General features: G+C 35.6%; 1 pseudogene; it reads right to left on the reverse strand.

The window, feature by feature from the left end:
• Window positions 1–8,280: 8,280 nt before the first annotated feature.
• On the reverse strand, window positions 8,281–8,402 carry LOC119065062 (uncharacterized; annotated as a pseudogene).
• Between the last annotated feature and the right edge of the window lie 313 nt (window positions 8,403–8,715).

Below are 8,715 nucleotides of genomic sequence, written 5' to 3' on the forward strand. Positions count from 1 at the left end.
ATTTTATTTCATTCTATTTTTTTAATTTCCAAAAGACTAACTTCTGGCTTTGAGACCAGAGTTACCTGATATCAAAAGCCATTTCAATAGCTGTTAGTGGCCTACATAATTATAAATCTCAATAAAACAGTTGTAAGCTTTTAAATGTTATTTCTGCCTTTTCTAATCATCTTTCTTGCTCATATTGTTCTCTACTTCTCCACTATTAGTGCACAAAGGAAGCACCTCATCAATTCTCATTTCTGTTCTAGAAGTTACTCAAAGCTGAAAGAGGAAACGTTTTCCACCTGGATGTGAGAGCGTAACCAGTAACCATCGTCGGCATTGATGTTTCACGAGAACAAGAGTCAGTGATAGAGCAGCCTTTTCCTTGTTTAACTAACTCTTAACCAATCGCCTTACTTGATGGTTCCTTTTATCTCGGTTGGATACTAATGAATATCTTTGGCACATTTTCATTAATTTTATAACTTTGGCTATATGGGGCATACATTTTACAACATATCTGCTCAAACCACAGGAAGCATGCAATTTTAATATTGAAACACAGTCAAATAGGTGGCAGGTCATAATTATTATCAAAGGCACTTTATATTGAAAGTTCTCTTTTATACACCGCTACAGTCTCAAAGGTAGTCTTCTTTCTATTTGACAGATAAAATAAACCAAAAACTCAGTATCTATGATAAAGATGAGAATAAAAAATACTGTTATTCCCTTCCATAAGAATATATTTTCTGTGGGAAATGATCATAGGTGATGAAAAAGTATCTGCTGTGGAACAAAACTGTCATGTGTGTGATTTCAAACACTGAGTTTGGTTCAGTGAGCATTTGTAGAGTGCTCCGTATTTCGCAAACGCCATGCAAGGGTGTCTGGTAGGGACCACCTCTGTCTCCCCAGCTCCACCATGATGTTCAGTGCCTTAACATTCAGGAAATGGTCTTCTCGTCTTAATTTCCAGGCTGTAAAATGAAGGTTGTCTATGTCCTTTACCTCCTATCCAATGTAGTTACTATGCACAAAGAGAAGCGTCGACGAGTGGCAATTTGTAAGGTGGTATTTTACAGTCACCTCATTTGTTAACCTAATGGGCCAGTGAGGAGCACTATTTCATGCTTGGTTAATTTCTCTTTTCAGGCTCTGCTCAGGGGATTAGGGACTTCCTAGGATTTGAACAAAGAAACAATTTAAAGGACACGGCACCACCCAAGCTCCCAAAAGACTTTCATTATCTCTTCTATTGGTAGAATCCTCCTTACTCAGTGGATGCATTTTTGAAAGGTTGCTTGAACATTTACATATATTTTAAACAGCCATTCTGCCACATGCTAAAGAAAACTTCAGACTACAATGAAAATAGGAGTCATAATTTTTAAAAAATCTCAGCTCCAGGTGTAACTTTCCTCCTTGCTTTGAAATCTTTGGCACAATATTTGGGAAGACTAACTTTCCACTTGTGTATTATTACAAAAATTCTGGCAAATCATATCAAGAAAAACAGAAAAGATAACAATGTTCAGCTAACAGCCTACTCAACTTATTGTATGTTCAACATCCAAATGTTCCATAAAAATACTTAAAAATATATATGAAAAGGAAATAGAATAGAATTATAAACTAGCAATGAAAATAATTTACATACTGAGGTCCTGAGAAATTTCAACAACTGTTAAGAACTACTATTGGTACAATCCCAGCAGCGGAACTGCTGGGTCAAAACGCAGTTCCATTTTCAGTTTTCTGAGGAAATTCCACAGTTTTCCACAGCAGCTTCACCAGTCTGCATTCTCACCAACGATGCACTAGGGTTCCCTCTTCTCAACATCCTCACCGGCACTTTTTTGTTGATTTGGTTATGATGGCCATTCTCACCAGTGTGAAGTGGTATCTCATTGTGGTTTTAATTCACATATTTCTGATGGCTAGTGATGCTGAGCATCCTCATATGTCTATGGACCCTCTGTATGTCTTCTTTGGAGAAGTCTCTTCAGGTCCTTTACCCATTTCTTAATTGGGTTGTTTGTCTTCCTGGAGTTGAGTTTTTGTGAGTTCTTTATATATTTTGGAGATCAAACCCTCATCTGAGATATCATTGGCAAATATATTTTCCCATATGGTTGGTTCCAAGTAACCCTGAAACACCAACTCAGAACCTGTGCACTCCAGTGTTCATAGTAGCACAATTTACAATAGCCAAATGTTGGAAACAACCTAAATGCTCATCTGTAAATGAGAGGTCCTACCCTTCATGATGGCATGTATGGAACTGGAGAGCATTATGACAAATGAATAAGCCATGCGGTGAAAGACAAATGCCGTATGCTCTCACCTATAAGCGAACCTGAGCAACCAAACAATCAAGCAAAATATAAACAGAGACACTGAAATAAAGAAGAGACTAATGGTAACCAGACGAGAGGGAGAGGAGGACAATGGGGAAAAGAAGGGGAAGAGTCATGAAGGAACATGTATAAAGGACCCATAGATGAAGCCAAAGTGGGGTAGGATTGAGTGTAAGAGGGGAAGGAGATGGGGGGAAATGGAGACAACTGTACTTGAACAACAATAAAAAATAAGTACTTTTGTTTACGCTACCATTGGTCCAGCTTTTGAAGTAGAACAGCACATTACCATGAGAAAACAAGGAATATAATTTTATTCTCCTTAAAATTGTCTCTGAACTCTCAGATACAGGCACTGTTTAACCAAACAAACAAACAAACAAACAAAAAGAGCTATGTGGGAACAATCTCTGAGCAAGCCACAGCTGTTGGCTTCATTCCCCAAGTGTCCCCCATAATCACTAACATCAGGCTGCCAGTTCTATTGAGACTCAATGGTTCACAAGATTCATGAAAAGAAGAAGTAGAATAGGCTTGGTAGAAATTCACAGAGTCAACTAAATCCTGAAATTTCTGTCAAAGAAAATGTTTATATGCAGAGAGTCATAGAAAAAAAAGAAATTGCAGGGAGCAGGGCATGCTGGGATATTATAGGACACCCAGCAGATGTGAGTGCAAACAGGCATCAGAGAGAAAAAATATATAAGCAATTATTAAACATATTTGCCATCACTGGGACCAATCTGAAAAAAACGTTAATGTTTAAAGTTATTAAAAATATTGGAAATTTGTACTCATAATTTCTGAGAGGAATTATTGATTGATACAGTTTTATGAAGACATTTTGACAATGTCCATGAAAATTAGTGATCTACTTATTTTTAGTCCTAGAAATTTTATCCTAGGTATCTGTCCTAGAGGAGAAAACTCACTAGGTGAATTAGGAGGAATCTGTCAAATGGACAGTCAAAAAATAATAGTCATAAATAAATTGTCACAAACAAATAATTAGAGAATTACAGATTTTGCTGCAGAGAGAAAACTAATAAGAACATATTAATAATAAAAATATAAAAGAAAATTCTCAGCTAGATATAGGATTCAAACTTTTGCTTTGTTTTGTTTTTGCTTTTCTATTCTGTGATGATAGCAGCTTAAAATTCAGAATCTTATGACCCCCATCACTGAAGACAGACTAGTTGCATTGAATGGATCCCCAAATCCCAGTGGTTTAAACAACAAAGGGTTGTTTCCTGCTCATGCTGGAACCTAGGTGGATGTAGGCTGTTGCAGTCTCCTTTTCTGCAGGCAGGAGACTGATTAACCAGGCAGGAAAGGGAACATGGGACATCATGCATTGATTCTTAAGATTTCTGCCAGGAAATGGCACATAGTATGTTGGGGCATATCTCTTTGGCCAAAGTAAGTCACATGGCTACACTGAAATTTATGAGTTTAGAGAAGATCAATTCTATCAAATATTCTAAGAGGAAATATATATTATAAACAACATCAAAACTACCCATGGGGATGATTTTAAAATACTAAGATATTTTTCCCTTGGTGAAATTTTGAAACTTTACTGGGAAGAAAAATTTTCTGTAAGCATCTAGAAAGGAAACAATTGATTACTCAAAAATAAATATCAAACTGAACACACCTGAATCAGCAAGACAAAGCAAAAACAAGTCTTATGTGGGGAACTTTGTGTTAAAAAAAAATGGGCATTTATTCTCCTAAACCTAGCCAGGTGAACAGGGACTAGCTGAAGGAATGTGACAATGTGACAATGGCTACAATGGTAGGGACAGAGATTTTGGACAGAAATAGAGAAGGACTTGTGGGGTAAAAGCTATTGCTGGCTGAGAAAAGAGAAACTGAGGAAGGGAAGAGAGGATCAAAGGGGGATACTTAGACAAATTGATTTTGTGAAGTGCAGATATAATGCCTTGAGACTAAAAAATATTATTAATTACATATATAGATTGATACATACGTATATGTGTATATATAGACATCTTTTATATTTATTTCAAATATATATTTAATTTTCTGAGATGTATTTAAAATAGCGAGCAAAATGACCTGCGGAAATCCAGTCCTGTGCAGAGGCATGCGCTATGCCTAACCCTGTGAGCCTACCTCAGTGTGGTTCAGTACCACTCCTGTTGCCTGAATGAGTTTCCCAGCAAGAAGCTAATTTATGTCCCTCTTGGAACCTCAGACACAGTAGAGAGATCTTATCCCATAAAGTATCATCAGAAGTGAAAGAGGAAGGAAATAAAATAGTTCACATAAGCCGGGCTAAGAGAACTGCAGCCAACTCTTTGATTGTTTTCCTTTAGACTGACACCTGGAAAGTGGGAAAGAGAATTTTGCCTACCAAAATATGTCTGTAAAAAGTCTAGTGACTCAGAAAAGTTCACTAGCCCAGCTGTGGTTTCCTAAAAATACTGGGATCTTGACATTAAACCAAAACACACCACCTCATCCAAAAATCCTTCCTCCATTTTCCAACAGTTATGGTCCTTTCCACTGTGCTCTCATTGTCATTATTATAAATTTCTACAACTTCATTTAGCTGTAAAGTAAAATAAATGGCACATACGTGAAAAGTAAAGTCCTATGTGTTTACCACCACAACAGTGGAGACAGTGAACCTGCCATTACCCCTGCAAGATTTTTATGGCAACTTTAAATTAATTTCATTATTCATCCTCAACCCCAGACAACTACAGACACACATTGTCTTATATCATTGAAACCTTGTTAAATGTATGTATTAGATCTAGTAGTTGTTAGTAGGTTCCTTGGGATCTTCTAGGTAAGATATATATCTTCTGGAAACAATAAATATTAACTTCTGTTCTGAAACTTATTCCTTTTTTTAAATGTAAAATTGAATTTGTATTACTAAAATAAATCATTCTTAGCCATGATGTATTATCCTTGTTACATATTGTAGTATTTGATTTGTTTTTGTTTTAAGAATATTTGCATCATGAGAAATATTGGTGTGTGATTTTCTTTTTTGACTTCTTTTCTAGGATTTTGAAGTTAGAATTATAAGGGTGTAATCACATAATTTTCAGTAGTGTTTCTTCTAATTTCTAAAGCTGTTTATGTAGAACTGCAGTTATTTCTTCTTTAAGTATCGATCAAATTCTCTAACAAAGCCTTTTGTACTGGAGTTTTCTTTGGGGGAAATATTTGATTTACATTTTTATTATTTAATAGAAACAAAGGTATTCAGATTTTTCTTTTTCTTCTTGTACCAGTTGTAATGATTTGTGTTTAACAAGATTTGTCCATTTCATCCAAGTTGTTATGTTTCCCAAAAGTTGTTCATGTGATTCTTTTAACACCTATAAGATCTGGAATGAAAACTTCTATTCTTGTCAAAGGTGACTGTGTTCTTTCTCCTTTAGTTTATTTTTATTTCTTAAAAGATGTTATTTATTTTTTTTAGAGAGAGAGACACAGGAAGGAAGAAAGAGAGGAAGAGAAACATGGATCAGTTTCCTCTTGCATGGACCACAATCAGGGACCCGGTCTGCAGCCCAGGCATGTGCCCTGATCAGACTCCAGCCATGACCTTATGCTTTGAGGGATGTTGCTCAACCAATGGAGCCAGACTGGTCAATGCCTTTCTCTTTATTTAAAAAAAATCTAGCCAGCTATTATATTTTATTGACCTTATCAAAGAGCTAGCTTTCCTTTTTTTTTGAGAGTAAATACTATTTACTGGTGTTACAGTTTCTTTTTAGACAAATTTTAAGAAATTGTGTCAGTTTTTAAAAATATATGATCTTTATTACATTTTCCATTACGATTTACACCCTTTGCACCCCCACTCCCAGCAATACCACCCTGTTGTCCACATCCATGAGTCCTTGTTCCTTTTTGCTCAGTCCCTCCAGCCTCTAACCTCCCTCCCCTACTCACTGTCATCTGTTCTCCAACTATGAAATCACGTTGCTAATTTTCTCTTAAAAATCTTGTTAATTTTTCTATTTTGTTATTTTCTCTTAGTTTTATTATTTCTTACATTTAATTTACATTGCTTTTAATTTGTTGTTTTCTTTCTTCTCTATTCTTAAGTTGAAACCTTAGGTAATTAATTTTAGATCTGCCTTCTTATCCAGTATACACACTTACAGCTTTCTATTTGTCTCTAATCTTCCTTTATCTGCACCCCATAAATTTTGAAAATTTTCCTTGTCATTATTTTGAAATGTTTTCTGATTTTTCTTGTCATTTCATCTCTACTTCATAAATTACTTAGGAATTGGATGTATGATTTCTGGATATTTGGACCATTTTTAGGTATTATACTGTTACTGATTTCTAACAGTATTGATGAGAGAATACATTGAGTTACTTTATCTCATTTTTAAAAAGTAATTGATTAGTTAATTAATTTTTTCATCACCATGTTTTTCTCCATTCCCTCCTCCACCTCCACCTACTCCCCTTCCCACCAACTCCACAATCATCATCCTTTGGTCCACGTTCTTGAATTCTTTCTCTCTCTCTCTCTTTTTGCTCATCCTTTCCACCACTCCAAGTCCCACCCTTACCACTATCTATGAGTGTGTCTCTATTATGCTTGTTAGTTCCGTTTGTTCATCTGAGTGAAATTGTATGATAAATGTCATTCTCTGACTGGCTTATTTTACTTAGCATAATATTCTCCATCCACGGTATGGCAAAAGATAAAATTTTCTTTTTTTTTTTACAGTTGAGAAGTATAGCATTATATACATGTACCATAGCTATTTTATCCACTCATCTACTGATAGACACTTGGGCTGCTTTCAAATCTTGGCTCTTGTGAATAATGCTGCAATGAACATAAGGGTACATATATCTTTTTGAAATTTATACAAGAGAGATACATAGAGATGAAGTAGGTGTGATGAAAGGAAAACACTGGTGTTATTGTAGTTAAAATCATTTACATAGTAATTTTTGGAAATGGGAAATGCATCAGCCAGTGTTCAGTCTTCTGTGGTCCTTAAGTGAAACAGATAATATTCACTAAAATAATCTTTGTATCGGTTGACTGATTCACAAGAAGTTTAGAAAAATCCAATACTTTCTGGAATTTACTGCATATTGCCAGTATTTTTTGTCCCACTTCTCTTTATCCCCCTTCCCCTTAAAAAGGTTCCTGAAGAATTCTCAGGCATTCCTTAAGTCCTCAGTGGCTCAGAAAACCTCAAATGTCACTTTATGGACGATCCTACCTTGATATGCCTCAATCAAGAATACCTGATCTTCTAGGTTGATCAATATTCCCAAGATAGTCTTTAACACTCTTCTTTCCCACCAAAAATCTACTTTTTAAGAATTATTTATGATCGGTGTTGGAAAAGAATTAAAAATTCTGACCATAAATGTAACATCTGAAGTCTGAAACCATTTCCTAGGTAAGGCCTATCACTGGAGGTGACATTAATGGCTAGCTTCAACCTCAAACTTTCCATGCCTCTAAGCAGTTGAGTTATCTTACATAGGCTAAGTATTTTTATAAATAGAATTTAGCTCTAAAACAGCCTAAATATTCTAAAAGCAAAGTGCCACGTTGATCTTCTTTTCTGAAAAGTCTCTGTATCCAAAAGCCATAAAGCCATCAACCAAGAGAATGATCTTCATCTTGAAACTGTTGAGTCCATACAAATGATTCTGGTCTCCAGTATATGAACCATTCATGTAATTCCTTTGGGCTGACTTTGATGTCAGTACAGAGTCAGGCTTGATTGAGTCCTCCTTAGAGATTGCCTTCAACATGAATAGTAGCTCCAGAATAGAGCTTTAGGGTGTTGGGGGCATCATGAGGTCTTCCCAGTAAAACATCACATATGTGCATAACACCTTTCTAAGGCCAATTAGGATTTTTGGTATGACCACAAGGTAACACAAAACATGATCACCAATTTATAACGTAAATTGGCTCTGAAAAAATAAAAAACTGAGTATTCTCAGCAGTATATTCCATAGAAATCTTTAGTAAAAGGTGAAAGATTTATATGGTCTGGAGAAAAACCAGAGTATCTCTCAGAAGTATTTTCATAAAGTTCATTATAATTCCTTTTCTCATTTCAGCAGCATGATGCTATCCTGAACCTCATTAGTTTTCTCATACGAAAGGAAACACTTTATTTTCAGTATCTACCAGACCTGAGATAACCATCTTCTTTCTGTAAGAAACCTTCAGGTTTCAGGTAAAATGACATCATTTTAGACTTTGGACCCTAATGTTCTATTGCAGAGCCTTGCTGAAGTTCTCTAAACTCATAGGCACATATATGTTGCTCATTGTCTAAAACCAGAGGACAGAGCACATACCTCATAGGACTTCAGACAA

The sequence above is a fragment of the Artibeus jamaicensis genome, unplaced genomic scaffold (genome assembly GCF_021234435.1).
Source record: "Artibeus jamaicensis isolate MK-2021 breed Jamaican fruit bat unplaced genomic scaffold, CSHL_Jam_final scaffold_833, whole genome shotgun sequence".
NCBI lineage: Eukaryota > Metazoa > Chordata > Mammalia > Chiroptera > Phyllostomidae > Artibeus > Artibeus jamaicensis.